Consider the following 22,431-nt stretch of genomic DNA (forward strand, 5'->3'; position numbering starts at 1 on the left):
TTGTTATACCTAAAATCTTTGGAAACATATTTTTTTAAAGTTGGTGAAATTTCATAACCATGTCTCTTGTTATGGAGATCACACAAAGTAAATTACTGTTCCCTTTTTCTAAAAGCAATGAACATTGTTATGAACACACTAAACCTCTCTGATTAATTTAAAAGAATATCTTTGTTTCAGTGAGTTAAATATGTAATAATCTAGAATGCTGGCTTAAGATTTGAGTACATTTAAAATATAAATTCAACTTAGAAATACTGAATAAGAAAATGTAAAACAGAGAAGAGCTGCATCATGTATTCCATTATATGTAATGTATTCAGCAGGACAGCTGACTCACCCTTACTATGAAGTTTTTGCAAATAAATCTCTGACAAACTTCAGGGCATATCAAAAAACCTGTGACTGACATTTTTTATTCCCAAATTTTAGTGCTTTTAATTAGGTACTTTCTTCATGTCCATTCTGCATGAGGGAGAGGGCATGGAAATCTGCGGGGAACTGTGACTCTCCGCCACCATGAGGCAGGCCGGGCATCTCATTATCCTTTGCTGTCAAGTCCCTCCTCCCCCTCCCCCACCAGGCTGTGAGCTTGGGCTGCCATCCGGCACAGGGGCACCAGTTTAATAATACTGCGTAGAGCCCCATAAATCCTAAGGACGGCCCTGCTGAATATGATATAGGACATTAGATTATAATTTATGGACTAAATTCTAAAAGAACTCTTTGCAACTACAAAACTCACCATCTCTGCCACGTATCTGAATCTCAAGAATTGAACTCATGTCTGTATGTATATTAATCTTTTAACCATACCCTCTCTCTTTTGTTTTTTAATACATTTTAGTTTAGTTAATAAGAATTGGCTCTGTGTGTGTATTTGGGTAAGACCTGGAATAACCATTAGCCTTGGAGATAATGTGTCTGATCCTTTGGGGTTAGTAGAACCTTTTCTTTTATATGATGAAATAAGATTTTCAGAAATTTTCGTCATATTTGACTTGGGTAGCTGGATGGAGGCATGAGGCTGGGTTACTTTAAAGACTCTGTTGTTGGCTTCTGGGCAATTAGTAAGGTAATAAAGAAGCTGTTTTGTGCTGGCTTGGTAAATCAGTTCACCCTAACTGAGTAATGTCAGCTGGCCCCCACTGGGATCCAGGTCACAGAAGGTTAAATAGTTATATCCTTAGCTGTACTGTCAGAATATGCAATGAGGTAGGTGCTATGTAAAGCAGGTGAAATCATTCATTGCGTTACTGTTTGTATTTTTCCATCATCTCTAATGCTATGCTGCATCCACAACTACTTCAGCAGAGCTAAAGTGCCTCCTTACAATAATGAGTCTGATCTCACATGAGTTTTACACTAATTTGACTCCTTCGGCCTCGTAATTATTCCTGATTTACTCTGAGTGAAAGTGAGAGCAGGCTCATGAAGTGGGAGTCAAACTTTTCCTGCTCTGTATCAGAAAAAGTATCCAAAATGTTTTGGCCTCTGCACAACCAAAAACATCCTCTGTAACTGCTGACCCAGGAGTATTGCCATCCTTAGAGAAACATCTGAATCTATGAGATTTGTTACTGTCAAAAACTTCTTTCCTAAATGCCCAGTCATATATATTTGTTCAATATATATCTTACTGAATTTAATTGATGTCCAATGTTAGCACAAAGTGATGTAAACTCCCTCACCAATCTCCAACTGAAAACAAGGGGACACACTTTGGCTGTAATTAAAATACTTGTCTGTTTGTTCCATTTAGTGTGGCCCAACAGTTCCAATCCTAAGAGACTTGCTTTGGTAATTGCCTCCAGGGAGATGCACCAGATGCGAACTCCTTTCAAATACAATGCATTCAGAATCTGATGCAGAACCCATTGAAGCCAATGGAAAGATTACAATTAATTTCAGTGGACTTTGAAAGAGGTAGTCAAAAAGCAAATAGATTGAGTTATTGATCTCAGTTTCAACATTCCTTGATTAAAATATAGTTTTCAACTCAATAGCAGCCTTATCCTCCTATCTATATTAGGAAATCACTAATGGACTGTAGGGAGGCAGAGTAGCCTCCCTTCGCACTCATGTGCAAGGGACCACTGCTGCCGAAAGTACCAGGGCAGGACAGGAAATATAAAAGGAGAGCCCTGGAACTCAACTGGTGCTGAACCATTGGAGGGACCAGACAAATCTTCCAGGGAGCTGAGCTCTGTGCAGGATCCCAGCCCAGCCCCCGAGTGGAGCAGTGCTCTGCTGACCAAGAAGACCAGAGGCTCTGAGGAAGACACTGCCCTACTATGAATCAGCCCCGCTGAGCCCAGTGTCAGCGGAGCAATGCTGCCTGAGTAGGGTAGAAAGTAGCCCGGGGGAACCAAAACATTGATCTGGTTGTGCTGCCAGAAAGCGAGGCAGCATGGTTCATTGGTTTTCCCCCCAACCCAGTGGTGGGACCACTTGCATTTTGAAGGCCTTGGGCCAGGACCCAGTGCAGTAGGATGGGCCCAGATCTCCCTCCCTCTGCTGTCAGCTCCACCCCTGAGGTTGGCATCCTAGGCACCCGAGGCCAGAAAGCCTCATCATAGACTGTTGTCTGGCCCACACCAGGAGGCTCTGGGCTAAAGACTGTTTGTGTTCTGCTCCGAACAGAGGGCTAGAGCATCCTGTAGATTGTTAATTGCTGTTTGCCCCCTCTAGGAGGCTGCGGATCATAGACTACTTATTGCTCTGCCCTGGCAGGTGGCCCAGGTTTGACTACTGTTGCCTACCACAGTGAGGTGGAGTGGCCTCCCTCCTCACTCAAAAGAGAAGGACCACAACATGGACCAACCAGAAAGACAGTGGGATTTGAATGACTGTTTCAATAAGAGATGAAATAAGTGTGTGTCCAAGTTGGACCCAATCCAAGAGATTTGTTATAAAAGGAACGGTGAAGAAAAATGCTTCTAGATTAATTTGCTCATTTAAATACATGACATACATAACATGGCATTTAATATTGTATTTCTTAATCCTGGTGCACTTATCAGACACTTTACAACATTATATTGTTTAACCATTTGTTTATTTATTTACTATTTATTTATGTATTTATTCTTAGTTATCTATGGATGGTGATGGATTGACTTCAGATGTTCAAATCTCCTTTGCATTAAAGGGAAAAATAGCATAACTATCTATTTTTAAAGTTGCAATGAATAATGGGCTATGCAAACTTTCCTAATTTCATATGCATAGCCAAAATATTATCTAAGTAAAGATTTATGGTGCTTTCTCAAAATGATGTATTCTATATTCCATATATACAAATAGAATACTGTGACTAAAACTCAGAATCAAAGAGACACCAAATCAGCACAGAGTTTAAGCTGCATGCACATTTGGGACAGGTATTCAAAAGCTTCAGTTGTGCAAAATCAACATGCAGTAGTGGGGTGCCTAATTTTCAGGGGCAGTTAACACCAATCAGTGCACAATCTGGTAAATTGCACAGGTAAATGTCCAGAAGTGGCAATTTGTATGCACAAGTACTCATCATGTATGTACAGCTGTGTAAAATGAACAGAAAACATGTATGTTATTGTGCATTAATTTAGAGCCAAAAATTGTAGACCTGAAGTTTTAGAAAATTTGGCCCTTGGTGCTTTATTAGAGTCTAAAAACCAGAAAGTGGTTTGTGGATGTTATCAGTGGTGGAATTTGTGGAACAGGCAAATTTTCAATAGAGATATGAAGGAGAAGAAGGACAGTACTTGGAATATGGTTAATCAACAGTGAATTCCAAGTGTAGGGAGCAGCACAAAGTCAGGAGTAAGAGGAGACAATGGGACCAGGAAAGAGAGAAACTTGGGCAGACATTCAAAGACATTTTGCTGATGGAGGCTGGTGACATCTGAAATAGGCCAGGCAGAACTAAAAGGCAAAGCTGTGTTCTATGCAAGTTAAGATCATATTAGATCTGCATCTAACTAGCATAGCAAATCCCACCCTCAGGAGCTTTCCATACATTATGTATGTTTGTTGCCAAATGTTTTGCTTCAAGACATAATCACTCCAATTATGGATCCTGTAGTGTGTTTGTAGAGCCAGGGTTATACTGTAGCTGCCAAAAGCACAAGCAGTTTAATAACTAGCAACATAGTTCGGACCCCTATAGATATTTGCATTTCAGAAAACAATGGAGTATTGAGAAGTAAATGGCAACAATTAAGGAAAACAAATACTTATGGTTTCTATATTTCTTAACCATGCAAGAACAGAGGCTGTGAGTCAATTTGCACAATCCACACAAAGAAAAGGAAATAGTTATAAAAGAGGCAAAAACAGAAGTGCTGAGTCTTATTCTCTAAACGGCAGAGATCTCTCTCTCATGGATCTTTCCTATTTTATTGCCTCCTTGTTTCATCTACTCATCTAACACTGTGCTTCTCTTGATTGTCCCATACCATCTCACCGCATTTCTGCTAAGTCGTCTACTTTTCAGTCATCCGCCACAACTGCTCTGTATCTCTTCACCCTCATTGAGTATCCATTCCTGTTCAAATATTAGCTGAAACCTTGTTTTCACCCTCACATATGCCTCTTCCTTATTTCATTCTGTATTGGGAGAGTCAGAATTGTATCAAAGACACTATACAAAGGAAGGCTGTATTGTAATTTATTGTGATAACTTTCTGTATACTCCGTATAAGAGTGTCTACAGACAAAATTGCACCTATGTGAGGTTGACCTCACCTAACGCACCACATGGTAAAACTAAAATGCCTTGTCTTCACTCTGTTTTTATCTGAGGATAGCTCACACACATTAGTTAGCCCAAAATAATAATAATAATAAAAAATACACCTTTTTTGAAAACGAAGACAAGGCTTTTGTCTCCTTTAGCTGAGGATTTTTCAAAATGCGAATTAAACTTTCACTGTCCTGGTTAAAGTGCCAAAACAGAAAAACGATGTCATTGTGATCATTTTAAAGGTACCATAATTCCATAACAATTATAATATAGCATCTGATATCAGATATGATTTTTCAGTGAGTGGTATTTCTGAGATCATAGGAAAGGCCATAGTGGGTCAGACCAATAACCTATCTTCCAATAGGGCCAGATGCTTCAAAGGGAATGACCAGAACAGGGCAATTTATTGAAAGATCCATCCCCTGTTGTCCAGTCCCAGATTCTGGCAGTCAGAGACACTCAGAGCATGAGGTTGCCTTCCTGACCACCTTGGTTAATAGCCATGGACCTATTCTACATGAATTTACCTAATTCTTTTTTGAAGCCAGTTATACTTTTGGCCTTCACAACATCCCCTGGCAACAAGTTCCACAGGCTGACTGCGCGTTATGTGAAGAAATATTTTATGGTTATTTTAAACCTGCTGTCTATTAATTTCATTGGGTGAGCTCTGGTTTTTGTATCATGTGAAGGGTAAATAACACTTCCTTATTCACTTTCTCCACACCAGTCATGATTTTATAGACCTTTATCATATTCCCCCTTATTTGTCTTTTTTCTAAGCTGAACAGTTCCAGTCTTCTTTAAAGTCTCATTATATGGAAGTTGTTCCATACCCCTCCTCATTTTGGTTGCCCTTTTTTGTAACTTTTCCACTTCTAATATACGTTTTTTGAGATGGGATGACACAACTGCATGTAGTACTCAAGGGTGAGCGTACTGTGGATTTATATAGTGACCTTCTTAACGGTCCTTAACATTCTGTTAGCTGTTTTGACTGCCCCTGCACAGGGAGAAGTTGTTTTCAGAGAACTTATCCACAATGACTCCAAGATCTCTTTCCTGAGTGGTAACAGCTAATTTAGATTCCATCATTTTGTACGTATAGTTATCATTATGTTTTCCAATCTACATTACTTTTCACTTATCAACATTGAATTTTATTTGCCATTTTCCTATCCAGTCACCCAATTTAGTGAGATCCTTTTGTAACACTTTGCAGTCAGCTTTGGATTTAACTATCTTCAGTAAATTTGTACTGTCCGCAAACTTCCACACCCTCATTTACCTCCTTTTCCAGCTTGTGTATGTTTCATTATATTACTGCTGGAAAATTCAGACCAGAAATGGACCAAATCTTGAAGCTGGGATCCTCTTGATCCTGGTATCAGGAACTGTGGGTCTTAAACTCTGATCCACAAGGCTCTTTGTAGTGAGCAGATTTCAACCTGCCACCCAGGGACCTGCTCTACTTTCAGCAGAATAGCAGACAGAGGACCCCATTCTGGGAGCTGATTGGCAGAACACGGGTTCCTGACTGGTCCACAACTCCTATTTAAGCCAAGCACAGGAACAAGAAGTCATCCATACAACAAGGATCCACCTTGCTCCTGACTGTGTACCTTCTGACCCCTGCCTTGACTTCCTGGTATCCCAACCTGACCTGACTCTGGTTATCAATCCATGGTTCTGCTCGCACGTTAGTCTGCTGCTTCTGAGTTCCTGGTAACCTGACCCTGCCTGCCTCCTGACACTTAGTTTATCCTCTGGCCTGTCTTGGACTCTGGCCTCCTCAAATCTGACCTGACCAGACTCCTGCTCTGATAACTAGATCAGACTGCCTACATCTTTGGTCTGACACCTGGGCTGCTCTGGGAACTGGAGAAGCCCCCCTGGGTAACTTAAGCCTGGTCTACACTGAAAAGTTATATTAGCAAAAAAACATTCCTGACTGATGTAGTTAAGCTGACTAATCCCCAGTACAGCTGCAACTATGTTGATATAAGAAGGCTTCCACTGACATAGCTAATTTTGGTCAGGGAGATGGTGTTCCTGCATTGACAGAAAAACACTTCTGTAGGTGTAAGCTGTCTACATTACAGGGTTATGCTGACATAGCTATGCTAGTAAAACCTCCCTAGGATAGATATACCTGTAGACAGCCTCTGCTTAGAATCTTCACCCATGTGGCCCCACTGCTGATAAGTTCCCCACTTCCCTTAGCCACACCACTGGCTTGCTCCCTATGCCAGTTCTGGGGCTTGTTAGTTGCCCCTTTATATCGCTCTAGCTCTCTTACCCAGAGAAAATAGGGGGCCCAAATCTCACCTCTGGGGGACAGATATAGAGTCTAGCATTGTACTATTCCTAGAGACTCTTATGGTCCCTTCTGATGTCAGATAACTGTGGCTTTAATAATCTAGGTCGTCTAACAAGATTGGACCCTTTGAAGTATGGATGTTTTGCCATTAACTTCAACGGGAGTGAGACAGGGTCCTTCTCATTTCAAATTTCCACATTCCTCTGATAATTTGTATTGATCTTTTCTAGTCTTGTGTTGTCTTTTTTGAGATAAGATGACATTTAGTACTGAAGAAGAGTGTACCACTGATTGCTACCTTTTCCTACTACTCTTCATCCTCTTCTTAATCGAGCCTAACATGTTGTTCCCTTCTTTGGCAACCATAGCATATTGAGTCTTCAGTGAGCTATCTACAAAGCTGCCTCGATCTTTTTCCAGAGACGTGACAACAAATTCAGAATCCACCTGTGCGTGTAGCTAGCTTAAATTGTTCTTTCATACCAAACATATTGCTCAGAGCCTGTATTGTTTTACACAACACTGACATTTCAAGTTGGCTCAACTTGTTCTGATATTATTCTATAGTTTGGGCTATATTATATGCATGTTTCAGACAGATAAAATTCTGCTCTTCCTTGATGAAAAGACCCATAAGATCAGCAATAGGAGGAAAAAAACCCATACAAAAATATTTTAAAGGATTTTTTTAAATCCATATATTATTTGAAAGACACACTGTCAGAAACTGAGGTTTTTTTAAAGTCAATTAAAAAATAATAAATATTATTATATTCTTTTAATTCAACTCACATGCTTTGAAAGGGTTACAGGGATGTTATAGTTACCATATGACTATTTTCTGGGGGGAAAAAGAATTCAGGGGAGCAAATATAGTTTATTACCCAAGAGTAATATGCAATGTGATGATTCATTTCATCTACTGCTTTCTTTGTCATCTTGGAAAGCAGTATTCATTTTTCTGGCATGAGTGCAATTTACAAATTCATCCCATCTTCCCTGAGATTCAGATATCCTCATTAGCATATACTTTGAGATAGAAGATAATGAGCTGCAGGTACAAATGGCTGATTAACTCTTCAGGCACTCTTCCAGCCTCTGTGATAGGAGACAAGATTGACACTATAAGGTCTGTCAGTCACAAACTGATTAACAGAAAAGAATAATAAAATAGCTTTGATGTGGGGTTCTGACACATTCAGGGACATGAGTAGCTAGGCATGCAGCAGCCTATAGGTAGAATTCTAGCTAGAACAAATCTTTGCCACCTGAATCATGAGATCTATCTTTCTTTGCATTGCACCTTTTATGTTTTGTTTTGTTGCAGTGAGCTGCCAGTATCACAAATGTACTGTACATCTGTTGCCTGCTGGCAACTTGGGTAATAAATATTCAACAAGCCATAGCTGTCAGATCATGCTGTCAACATGAATTGGGTGTTTTCACTCTCTCTAGTGGGTATCACTCTCCTAACATATGTTGCTATATAAATGGGCAAAGGTACCAGTCAAGCCTGTCCTGGCTCTCTTGTTTAATCCAGTGTTTGAATGTATAGACTGTTTGTTACTGTAAGTGTCAAAGCCTTTTCATAAACTGGGCTGAAGCAAGTAGCACTGAAAGCCAAAAGGAGAAGAGACACCTAGAAAAGAGTGGAACAATACAATCAGAAAGTTTATTGAGAATTAAAGCTGTAGCATCCCAAAAGGAAAGACTCACACCCTGAAGGCGAAGGAAGGCTGTTTTTACACAGGTGACGTTCTCACTTTTAGCCTAGTCTTATTTTTTTTAATGGTTGTGACCTGCTGGCCAATGAGACACATAACCCCTCTAAGGATTTGCTTTTCTTGTGAATTTCCATTTCTGCTGCTAATGATTAGTAGCATCAGAAGTAAAAGCTCATGAATAACAGAATATTGACATTTTGTTTGATGTCTGTTGTTTGTCTTTCATAACAATGACAGCCAAGCAGTGACACAGTTTTGTTGTGTAACTGTTTGGCCCAAACCATTTAGAACATATATGATACTCACAGTGTGCTCAGGAGATGATCTTTATGTTCTGCATTTAAAAAAAAAAATCTTTTGCAGAGGAGACTCCTTATTGTACATACACAAGACTGTGGCCACTGAAGTTCTTAGACATGCAGATGGTGCTGTTCTCCAAGGACATGAGTAGTAAATTCTGTAAATGGATTAATGGATTTTAAGGCTAGAAAGGGCCATTATAATTATCTAGTCTGGCCTCCTTAACCGAGGCCATAGCATTTCACCTAGCAATTCCTGTATCTTGATTTTAAAACTTCAAGTGATGAAAAAGCCTCCACTTCCCTTAGTTTTCCTCACTGTTAAAAGATTTGCTCCTTATTTCCAGCTCATATTTGTCTAGTGTCCACTTCCAGATGTTGTATCTTGTTTATGCTACATTAAAAAAATAAACCTTTAATGGAAATCTCTTTCCAGTGAGCTACTCAGACCATGAGCAAGTCATTTTGTTTAACTTTCGCTTTGATAAACTAAACAGATTGAGCTTTAAGTCTCTCACTCTGAGACGTTTCCCAAATCTCAAATCATTCTTAGGGCTTCTACCGGAAATAACCCTTTTCATTCTCAACATCCTTTTGAAAGTGTGGACACTAAAATTAGACACAGTTTACCAGGAATGGTGTCACCACTGCCACTTACAGTGGTGGAGTTAACAGCAAGGCAGAAAGGGTGAATGTTCGCACCCATGGCCTTTAGGTGTATGTGTGGCACCTTTTCAAGCATTTGACATGCAGAGGCCACTCTACACATATGCAAGCTACGCTGTTGGCTGCCTGTGGCAAGCTGGGGTGTGTGCTAACCACCCTGCCTTAGTCTTCCTGTCCCCCATGTCCTAACCCATCTGCCAGCTGAGGTGTTGCCTTTCCATGTAAGTCCTATACCATGTGACTTCTGAGGCCCCAGGGTCTTCCCCCTTCTCCAGTCCTCCTACTGCACAGGATCTTGCCCCCCACCCTATCTGCCCCAAAGTCCTGCCCCCCAATGCCAATAGCCTCCTTCTCTTGTGTCCTGCCTCATCTGCCCATGTCTATCCCCTCACCCAATCTACCTCATGGGCTGCCCCTGTTTTCCTAGCCCCCCATCCATCTGCCCCTTTATCCTAGTCCCCCCCAATGTTATTTCTCCACCACAGCTTCATGAACCCCACCACATCTGTGCCCTTGTCTCCCTCGCTCCAGGACCTGGCCCCCCACCCCAATTCTCTGTCCAGACTCCAGTCCCACAGCATTATCCCCTCACTGTTCCACCCAGGTATTACATGCCTCCAATTCCCCATGTCAGAGACCTCCCCCCACCCTGCAAGCTGGGCCACTGCAGCTCCTCCTTGCACCCTATAGTGACCTTCAGACTGACACCCAGAGGAGTTCACTTGGGACGGGAGGGGTGAGAGCCCAACCGAAGGGAATGCAGATGGAACCCCACATTGTGAATTTCAGCACATGGCACTGTTGGGGATCCCTAATGTGGGGCTGGGCAGGGGGCTGCAGGCTCCTCAGGGTGGATGACCCTAGTGGAGGTTTTTCCAGGGAAGCTTGTGTATGGAGAATGCAGCTATATTTCCCGCTCTGTCCCCTCAAAAGGGGATCAGCATGAAGGAGAGAAGTCAGATAAGCTGAGTGCAGTCAAACAGCATGTGATTTAATACTGCCAGTTCCAAGGTCATACATCTAGGAACAAAGAATGCAGGCAGGATGGTGGACTTTATCCTGGAAAATAGTGACTATGGAAAGGATTTATGGGTCATGGTGGATTAACCAACTAAACCTGAGCTCCCAGTATGTTGCTGTGACTAAGTGGGTGTACACGAGTCTTGGGTGCATAAACTGGAATATCCAGTCGAAGTACAGAGGAGATATAACAGCTGTATGTTGCCAGAGGCAGAGCCGGATTTTGCAGCCAGTGTAGATAATGGGTCATTGGTGGTGCTACCCTCAATCATAACGATGGGCTTGCTAATTTCACACCTTTTCCCTCCTGTAGCAGGGTGGCTTGCCAATTTTAAGAGCCACAGGTCTGGGCCCAGTGAACCCTAGTTACTAAAGAGGCACACCTGAGCAGAGATCAGCTGAGTCTCTATAAAGAGTAGCAGGAAGGAGAAGGGGGTAGGGCAGCGCTAGAAAATTGTATGATCTGTCTAGAAAGGAAGGAACTACAGATGTTGCAAGAGACAGGAGGCCTGGAGTAGCCTTGGATGAAAAACCCTAAGGCAGAGACTGAGGCCAGCAGAGTAATTGCCTAATGTTCTTATTAGCATTTTGCTTTGTTCTTTGAAACCTTTCTGGAAGGGCTGGCAAGACTGATCTCTGTGGAATTTAGTTAGGGAGCTAAGTGGGGAGAGATTGATGGTGGGGGTCTACAGAGTGACCTCTGGGCATGAGGGGATGTGCTGGAGGAGGCCACTCTCCAAAAGACCCATTGCTCACCACTGTTTTCTGCAGTAGGTTAATTTCTTAGTGTAGGCAAAGGTTTCAAAGAACAAGCAGGCAAGAGTTACATGCCCCCAATATTTAAACTACATGTTTCTCAGAGCAGAGACCCAACCTGCCAAGTTTCTGATTTGGAGCTTTTAATAATGTGCCTTGCTGCTGTAACAGTGTGCATGATAGTTCTAATGATTAAATCTGTATCACTTTGACACTAATGCATATTTTAATTGCATATTTTTTAGCATTAAAAACAGATGACTTGGGAAAATACTTCACTAAGAACTCTCTTTTGGCTGGTGAGCTGAGGAAGAAAATAGATAATGGTATGTATTTGCCAGCTTAGAATTGAAAAGTGGAAGTCATCTGAGAATATTGCACTAGGTGAAGCCTCATACTCTACAAAGCTCAAGTGCACAAAAGGTAAATGAGGAAAATCTCACTTTCCAAATGAATCCAAAGCTTCAAGCATGTGTGAATTTAATACACTATAGTAGTTGTTTATAGGACCATTTGTGGGTCTCTACAGTGCAAGCTTCCCCATGCTAATGTGCCTTTACATTGCCCTAAATAACCTGTGATAATCAGTTTCTCTCCAGCCCTAGTCAGACCTTTGTAGCTATGATGAGTACCTGTCCTGTAGAAACTGAATTGAGACCACTAAACTCAAAACAGCCATCACAGAGAAACACTTTTTGGTTACTTGTGATCCACAATAGATTTAAACCAGTGACCTAGGAGTAACAGGGACGTTCTTCTATTAGAAAACCTCCTAGCCACCTAGTCTCTGTCAAATTTGCTTTTTGTGGAAACTGATGAAATCAGAATCTCTCATTATGCTTTACTCAGGTCTAGGAAACCTTGCCAGTTTTGGTTATAAGGATAAAGTTTATTGAATCGCATGAATGACAATATGGGCAGTGCTGATCTCAGTAGTTAGAGCTAAACCTATGGATGACATTTAAAAGAACAGAAGAACATGGGAAATATTTGAATAATCTTCTCTATTTTCTCACGATACCGTGGTGTTTGACAGAAAGCTCAGCTTTGCCTGGGAGTGGGTGGAATGATCAAGTGGCCTTGATCTACAGCACTTTATTCTAGCATCTGGAATATAGACATGCTGTGCATACACTACATGGTAACTTGGACCCTGTGTGTGTGTGATTGTTATTAATTCACTGGAAATGTCTGTTTACAGGGGTAGTGGAGGAGTTAATTTGATCCAAATACTAGAACTATGAGACAGGCAGAAATATGAGATTTAGCAACTCTGTTATCTTCTTGCATATTGTTGCAGGCTAGTTTCAGTTAGTATGCAAACTGCTATCAGTTACAAGTATCCAACTGAGGGTATGTCTACACTTACGGTTTTGCAGCGCTGGTAGTTACAGCTGTGTTAGTACAGCTGTATAGGGCCAGCGCTGCAGAGTGGCCACACTTACAGCAACCAGCGCTGCAGTGTGGCCACATTTAACAGCACTTGCAGCGCTGTTGGGAGTGGTGCATTGTGGACAGCTATCCCACAGAGCACCTCGTCCCATTTCAGTGCTGTGGCTTGTGGGAAGGGGAAGGAAGTGTGATTGTCTTTCCGCTTCCTGTTCCAACGCCCCGTGGTGCTTTGCTACACATTCCGAGCAGTTTGGCGGCATTGTGATTGTACAGCGCTTTTTCTATGATTTTTGTTATAAATGGATCCTGAGCAGCTGACGACCTTATTGATGAATGTTGCCAGCACATCGCGCTTGGCAGTGGAGCTATTCCTTCAGCTGCAAAATGAGAGTGAGAGTGAGAGTGACAGTGAGAGTGCCAGTGACAGTGAGGAGTCAGACGATGATATTGAATCGCCTCACTGTGAAGACAGTAAATTGCTTGTAGCAGTAACAGACGTGCTCAGCTCCGTGGACTGGCGCGTTTGGGCTCGGGAAACCAGCACTTAGTGGTGGGATCAAATCGTCCTGCAATCCTGGGATGACGAGCAGTGGCTGCAGAACTTTCGGATGAGAAAAGCCACTTTCATGTCACTGTGTGCTGAGCTCGCCCCTGCCCTGCGGCGCAGGAGTGGGAAAGTCCACCGTTGGAATGGTGCTGATGCAAGTTTGTACAGCCATTAATCGCACCCTGCTAAGAAGAACTGTGACTCTTGGGAACGTGCAGGACATTGTGGATGGCTTTGCAGAAATGGGGTTCCCTAACTGTGGAGGTGCAATAGATGGGACGCATATTCCTATTCTGTCACCACCCCACCTGGCCTCAGAGTACGTTAATCGCAAGGGGTATTTCTCCGTGGTTCTGCAAGCGCTTGTGGATCACCGTGGGCGTTTCCCTGACATTTACTTAGGATGGCCTGGAAAGGTGTACGATGCACGCATCTTTTGGAACAGTTCCCTGTTCAGGAGGCTGAGGGCCGGGACTTTTTTCCCAGACCGCAAGATAACAGTAGGGGACATCGAAATGCCCACTGTGATCCTTGGAGACCCCGCTTACCCCTTAATGCCCTGGCTCATGAAACCATATACAGGGAAGCTTGACAGGAGCAAGGACCGGTTCAACTACAGGCTGAGCTGGTGCAGAATGACTGTGGAGTGTGCCTTTGGCTGTTTGAAAGCACGCTGGCGCTGTCTTTATGGGAAGCTAGATTTGGTGGAAAGCAGCATCACCGCTGTTATATCCGCGTGCTGTACCCTCCATAATATTTGTGAACGGAAGGGTGAAAGATTCAGTGAGGAATGGACCTCCGAGGTTCGACGCCTAGAGGATGAGTTTGCTCAGCCAGAGAGCAGGGCTAATAGGGAGGCCCAGGAAAGGGCTTCCAGGATTAGGGATGCTTTAAGGGAGCAATTTGATGCTGAGAGCCAACAGTAATGTTTGATGCATTTGATGTGCTTTGCTTTACAATATTTACCACTTCCAGCAACAATATAACGTAGTGAAATAGAAAAAAAGAACTTTATTCAACATACAGTACATAACAGGCACGGGGGTTGGGGTGGTGGACTGTAGATTCTCAGGTTTTAATATGTCCTATTTTGATCACTATTCAATGTCTGCTGCAATTCAGGATTACTATGCTGCAGAATAATTGGGGTGGAGTGAACAGGGTAAGAATTATAGTTCTCAGGGCTGGTAGGTGATCTTACAGGTGTTGGGGGCAGCTGGGGATAATAAGGAACTGGCTGCTGGAGAAAGTTGTTTTGTGGAAATACTGGGGAACAAGGAAGAGGGCTTTGGGAGGGCTGTGGGTTACCACGGTACATATTTGTCTGCATGGCTACAATAGACTCGAAAGACTCAGTTTGACGAGCCAGGAGGCTTATCATCTGCTTTGTGGTTTTTTTGGAAGACATTTCCTTTCTCCTGCTTTCTGTTTGCCTCCATTCATGTACACTCTTTCTCCATTCATAGGTCTTCTCTCTCCATTCCTCTGTCTTCCTACTTCCTCTGTTGTAGTGGCTCATAACAGATTTCATCAATTCCTCTTTTGATGTTCTAGGATTCTGTCTCAAGTTCTGCAACCTACGTGAGACCGGTGATCCGGCTGCAGTAGTCAAGGTCACTAGACAAAAGAGAGAGAGAAACATATAATACACAGAGGCTACATTGTTTATTATCACTTGGTGAAGGACTTTTTAGACTTTTGGTAGCATCCTTCTCACATACCTCACATAACACAGAGAGGGCATGCAAGCCAAGTCATGGTGAGCAATGGGATGAGTGGTTTTGCCCCGATTTCCCCTTGGGAGTGGGAATTGACCAGTGGGTCACTGGGGTTTATCAGCAATGGGTACAGGAGGTAGCTGGTGTCCTGAAGAGGGGACAGTAGTGAACAGGAAGGTGGTGAGCTAGCTGCTTGGGGGGGGGTGGTCTATGGTCAGCGTTCACGCTGTCCTGCTGGTAAGGGGGGGGGGAAACAACGCGGTGCTGGATGCCTGCTTGGGGGAGGGAGGAACACCGGAGCACACCGCGGTGCTGGATGCCTGCTTGGAGCGGGGGGGGAACACCGGAGCACACCGCGGTGCTGGATGCCTGCTTGGAGAGGGGGTTGGGGAACACCGGAGCACACCGTGGTGCTGGATGCCTACTTGGAGGGCGGGGTGGGGAACACTGGAGCACACCGCGGTGCTGGATGCCTACTTGGAGGGGGGGGTGGGGAACACTGGAGCACACCGCGGTGCTGGATGTCTGCTTGGAGGGGGGGGTGGGGAACACCGGAGCACACCGCGGTGCTGGATGCCTGCTTGGAGGGGGGGGTGGGGAACACAGGAGCGCACCGCGTGGCTGCCTACATGCTGGGGGGGGTTAAAAACAGAGCACCATGGGCTGGGGAAACGCGAACCTGGCGCCCTGCACTCAATTATCCCTAAACTCTCAACAGGGTTTCCTACTGCCAGACATATCACTGCTGCGTGTTACCTGGGAAGAGAAGGAGGGTCTTCTACAGGAATGTGGATACCGCCCTGGCCCCTATGCAGCTTGCCTGTGTGCAGCCATGGTCCCCCCACCCCTCGCTGCACAGTGGATTGGACGAGTTAGCCTGACCGGGACAGGGACCACGGTGGCTCTCCCGATCAATTTGAGAAAGCAAATTGCAAACGCTCTTGCAGCAACATTTCAAGAGATTACCGAGGCAGATTACAGAGACGTGATAGAGCAAATCAGTGGGCTATTCCACGTTTAGGCATGCATGCAGGCAGCCATAACCAAAATCCTCCTCTCCCAAAACATAAACATCTACTTACCCCGAGCACGATCCTCAGCTTCTTCCTCAACATCAACTTCCAGCTGCTGCGACTGGCTAGCCTCCTCCGGGCTTGAGAAGAGCTCCTGGCTGCATGTGTTCTGGGACTCCGGGGTGTCTCCCTCCACGCCAGTAGCCTCACTGTTGCCGTCCTCTACACCCTCCCCCACTTCTCCCTGCTCTGAACTCTCCATCGTGCTCCTAGGATTGGCAGTGGGGTCACACCCAAGTATGGCATCCAGCTCCTTGTAAAAACGGCAGGTTGTGGGGGCAGCTCCTGAGCGGCGATTTCCTTCACGGGCTTTGCACTCCTCAGCTCTTTAATTTTTACCCTGCACTGCAACACGTCCCGTTCATGGCCCCTTCTCATCAAGGACTGCAATATCTGCCCATAGGTATCATAATTTCTCCTTCTGGAGCTCAGCTGTGCCTGCACAGCCTCCTCTCCCCAAACAATAATGAGGTCCTGCAGCTCTGCATTGGTCCATGCTGGGGCTCGTTTGGTGCGTGGAGGTATGGTTGCTGATTGATTGATTGATTGATTGATTGATTGATTGCACTCCACGCCTGGCTGAGCAAACAGGAAGGGGATTTTTAAAATTCCCGGGGCATTTAAAGGAGGGGTCTGGTGAGCCCAGAGCAGTGGAGTTTGCATGATTACCAGAGAGGCTTCTCAGGTATGGTGGGATACCTGCTTATGCCACGGAGGTCAGTAAAAACGCTGGTGAGTGTCTACACTTGATGACCAGCGCTGGTGATCCAGCACTGGATCCTCTACACCCGAGGCTCGAATGGGTGTACGGCCAGCGCTGCAACCAGGGAGTTGCAGCGCTGGCTGTGCTGTGCAAGTGTGTACACCACCTAGGTTGCAGTGCTGTAACCCCCACACCAGCGCTGCAACTCTGTAGTGTAGACAAGGCCTGAGATTTGACTAAGCCTGAACAATAATTAAAAATGTATAATGAGGGAGTCCAGAAGGACATGCATTTGCAGCTACAAGGCATTGAAACAAGACTTCACCTATTCATATTCACACTACAATTGGGGAGGAGGAAGGAGCGGCACAGGGAATCAAAGGGAAACCTGAAAAATCCCTTGAATATTTATTCCAATATAAAAATGTAGCCTAATGAAGTAAAGAGAGAATCAGAAAAGTGTAAAAATACCATCTTATCCAACAGATCTTCTCCTTGTATTTCTTCCACACCATATCTGCTTAATTACCAAAAATGTGTTGCTACTCCCTCCCAACCCCCGCGTTTAACATAAAACTATGTGGATAAGTTGGATTCTTCTGGCTCTGGCACCTTCAGCAGAATTTTAATTAAGTTTCAGTTGAAAAAATCTTTAGCTTGATGTGTTTTCCTCAATAGAATCATAACTAGCCCTATGTTGGGCCAGAGTTCTTAATGACACATGAGCCAGGACGAGGATAGCTTTATTTTCAGATTGTTTGCAGTACTCACAGTGGGAAAACCATTTTTTTGCTGATCACGGGCCAGATTCTGTCACTAATATGCAAACTGAGCAATACTTTATCTCATGATAAATCCCACTGAAGTCAGTGGGAGGGGATCCTTAAGGCATCCTGAAGTATAACTCATACAGTGTATATTCTCTAATTTGTTTATATTTTCATGTCTACAAAGCTATGTTTAACATTACTGATGTCAATGAGACTTCTGCAGCATAAGGTGCTATGCAATGTAAGGGTGACAGAATCTGACCGGGTGATCTTATGCTTTCCTTTAGATTGCTGTCTCCTTTCAAGATGTGATCTGATATTTCAGTGGTCCTCAAACTTTTGTGTTGGTGACCCCTTTTGCACAGCAAACCTCTGAGTGTGACCCCCCCAACCTTCAAACTTTTTTTATGTTTAATACTATTATAAATGATAGAGGGTGAAGAGGGACATGTGGGGGAGGCTGACCGTTCGCAACTCTCCATGTAATAACCTTCCCAGTTAGAACTCCTGTGATATCTCACTCCCAATACTGGCCTGGTTGTCTCATCTATATGGTAGTGCTTAGATATCATGATAGATTAGACAGGTGTGCTGAAGGTTTATGACCATATATTCTCCACTTCTGCATACACTGTACCATTACCATAACAGCTGCACACCACAGACTGTATGCTACAACCTTATCTCTGCCTCCCTTTTGCCTTCTGCATGCACACACATTCATCAGATTATTCTGCTCCCACATCTCCATTAGTAGCTGCCCATGTACAGTGTAGTAGTTGGTTATGTTGGGAGATGGTAATTTGGTAAAGGGTTGCACGCAGAAGGATGACCTCCTTAGAGGGAGGACAGAGCTATTGTTGTATTGCAGAGCTGGGCAAACTGGCCCATGGGATTGTCCTGTCTGGCCTTGCAGCTCCCAGCCGAGGAGGCTGGACTGAGGTCCCTGCCCTGCTGTCCCCGTCCTCTGCTGCAGCCTCAGCTCGGCATGCCTCCAGCACTCTGGGCGGTGGGGCTGTGAGCTTCTGCAGGGCAGCACGGTGCTGTGGCTGGCTCTGGCCAGGCGGCGCAGCTGCCAGACATGCTGCTCTGAGCAGCATGGTAAGGGGGCAGGGAGCAGGGGGTTGGATAAGGGGCAGGGGGTCCTGAGGGGCATTCAGGGGACAGGGAGCAATTGGATGGGATGGAGGCTGGGGGGGACGGTCAGGGGATGGGGAACGGGGGGGTTGGATAGGCATGGAAGTCCCAGGGGGCCTGTCAGGGGGCAGGGGTGTGGATAGGCATCAGGGCAGTCAGGGGACAGGGAGCGGGGGGGGGGGTGGATAGGGTCACAGGGGGTGGTTAGGAGCAGGGATCCCAGGAGGGGGAAGTCAGGGGACAAGGAGCAGAGGCGTTGGATGGGTCGGGGGTTCTGAGCGGGGCAGGTAGTGGGAGGGGGCAGATGGGGGCAGGGGCCAGGCTGTTTGGGGAGGCACAACCTTCCCTACCTGCCCCTCCATACAGTTTTGGAACCCCACTGTAGCACTTAGGCCACAAAGTTTGCAATCCCTGTTGCCGTGCATGGTAGTTGCCATGTGTGGTAACTGCGGTAATGGTAAAGAACATCCTGTTGTATGTATTGGTAGGTAGCTTAACTTTTCTTTGCTTTTGCAGTTTTGTGGCAGGTATATTGTGTGAGCAACACTAACTGCTTCATAATAAAGTACTTCTAGTGAATAGGTTTTTTAAAAAAATGTTAATGAGGGGCAAAGAAATGGACATGCGAGAGAGAGGAGTGCAGCAAATTTTACTCTCAAAATAATGAGTAAATACACTGATGCATAAGACTCCTCTGTGTACTTGCCATCACAGCCAGTGTGTTTTCTGGGTACAGCTTCTATTGGAGAGGGGACTTGGACTGCCATAGGGCAATAGAAAATGCCACCACTAGTTGTAAAAGATGCTCAAAAATCCACCAGAATGTGTGGGGAAACTAGTATTTAACACCACAAGTCCAATTTTAATTATACATACCTGCATGAAGGTGGCCAGGGACTGCAGCAAGCAACATGCACATTAGGCCATATTTTTGCTATCTGGAGGGAGCTTCTTCACTCAGGAGCACATTTAATGAAAGTGAAGACCAAGGGCTTTCCTCAGCCTGTTCCCAAGGGAGAGGCAACTGGTAAACAAAGACCAACTTGCTTTACTGCAGGAGTGAAGAATAACAGTGAAATAAACAGATTTAACTGAAGTGCAAGTAAGGACTCCGGTCCTCCTGAGTACAATAGTCTGCTTCATCGGCCCTTGATCAGAGAACTGCTAGCCTGTTGCTTCCTTAGCCCTTAGCCTGAGGGGGGAAGACAGACAGAGAGAGAGAGAAAACACTTTCTCCTACCTTCAGAGCCCCCTTTTTGCTATATTCCTGCTCTAATGTGCCCTACCTGGGAACATTTTCCAAATGGCAGGTTAAGCAGTTTTTCTGGGGTAGAGCAGACCCTCTGCCTGGTAGCCTTACTGAGCACTTAAACGTTTTCCTTATTAGCAGGGGATATGTATTCCTCACCATTCTGTGCAAATGTGCTCCTTAGGGTGTGGTTTCAGCAGAGTGTGAGTAATCTCCTCTTAATCAATGGCATCTGTTCTTCTTTTACTGTGTATGTGTGTGCGTAGTGGAGCTAATCAGCTAACCATGGAAAATTACACATTTCCCTCAATATATCAACATGAGAAAAGAGCTGAGTATTTGAGTTGCATGTGTCCATCTGGAAAGATAAAGAATTCTTTTGAAGATAGTTAAGACTGAGCTATCGACTGCAAACAAAAGAACTGCTGCAAGCCAATGAATAAGCCTCATTTCTTCCACAGGTTTAATTTCTGCCATTTCACCCACTTCTTCAGTCTCACTCTCATACCACCCAAAATTCACTTCAAAAGTCCAATGACACATTGTTTATCTAAATGGAGGTATTTAGCTAGCCACATTTTTGGCAAACAATTTGTGTATATGTAACCTATGGAACAGTTTAAACTACTTGCGCAACATATTTGCTTATGCCTTTGTCATAAGGCTAGCTGAAGTGGGAGAGCTAAATGGACTGAGCATTTGACAAAACTAAAAGCAGCCAAAAGGAGAAATCATTTAACATTAGATAGTGAGATTAAAGACTTTATCATACAAGGTAGTTAACCAACGATGGGTATCCCTTTTCCAGTCTCTTGGCAATATTCCAGTAAGTTTTATTCATCCAACCCCCCACACCGTTTCTGTGTTTTAACTATCTACAGATACATGGATGCAGCATGGAAATGGTACATAGGTTGAAAATGAAGGGAATGGAATATATATGTGTTCTCTTTTAATACTACTATTTCCACAGGTATCCAACAGGATGCTTGACAAAAGTAATGCACACAAAAAACTAAGTACTTTTTATAATCATTGTATATAGTGATCTCTACTAACCATGGATAATAATTGGGAGGAACTGAAACTGTAGGAATCTTGTCCCTCTCATTTAGCAATTGTCTCGTAGATTTCTTCAGTCGGTAATAATGTAGCTTACTGGCCAAGACAAGGTGAGAAATGAACCCAACACATTCAGTCTCTGTGACCGCTTTTTAGAAGTCTAACCTTATTTCTTTTGTAGAAGAGTATATACGAAAGTTGAAGTTCAAAACATAGCTACTGTGGCCCATCAGAATGTACCTTTAAAAACCAAAATAAGCATTTATAGCATCAGTGCATAAACTGGTGTGGAAGAAACAGTTACAATCAAAGAGCAGTAAATTTCTTGGCATCTTTTAGTCGAATCTGTTAAATGTCTTCGCAGAGAACAGACTGTTGGAGTAGTCATGTGACATCACATCAGTATCAGATTGTTTCCTTGGCGCCCTCTATGAATGGATATCTTGTCCATGGGCATCCCAGCCCAGGTAGACAGCTCAAGCCCCACTAGGGAGAGTCTATCATGCTAAATATAGCAGTAGAGATGCTGTGGCTCAGGTTCTCAAGCTTCCAGCTGCAGCAGACATACCCACAGGGCCCCTATGCAGATGGCCCTGTAGCTCAGGGCCTATTGTAGGAACTGGTAACTGAAGCCCCTACTGGTTCTTGAGGTAGATGCAGGTACAACTGCCACTGTCTCCCTGTGAACAGAATGATTGGGGTAACCTCCATGACAGGAACCTTCACCCACTGTGAGCAATGCAGCTATTTTGACTCATGCCAGTCACCACTTATACCACCCCACACTCACATGTTGTTCATATTATTCATACCCAGTCTTTTCTCCACTCCTTCCCCTATGTGTGCAGATCAATTGTGGGAGGAGAAACAAGCTTTAGACTCTCACTGTCAATTGTGCAAGTGAAAAAAAAAAGTAGTTGTTCCTACTTTTATCTATCTTTGAACACACAGTGCTTTTGTGTTCCTTAAAAATCAGGATATATTCTTGGAAAATATTTAAAACTAAAAAAAAAGATAAAAATGTGTTTTTTTGGAATCTTACTTCAAACAGTAACTTTATATTTCCCAAGAATGGCAGAAGTAGATTAATTCTCAATACAGTTACAGAAGGAAGTGGGGGAGGAATTTAATACTGTTACTAATTAGGAGAGGAAGAGGATGCTATGGAGCAAGTCTGTCCTGACCAACATGGTGATGTAAATTAGACAATTGTGGCTTGATCATCTTCCCACTGGAGACAGAGGGAAAACTGCCATTTACTTCACA

This window comes from Gopherus evgoodei, chromosome 6 (assembly GCF_007399415.2).
Source record: "Gopherus evgoodei ecotype Sinaloan lineage chromosome 6, rGopEvg1_v1.p, whole genome shotgun sequence".
NCBI classification, from domain to species: domain Eukaryota; kingdom Metazoa; phylum Chordata; order Testudines; family Testudinidae; genus Gopherus; species Gopherus evgoodei.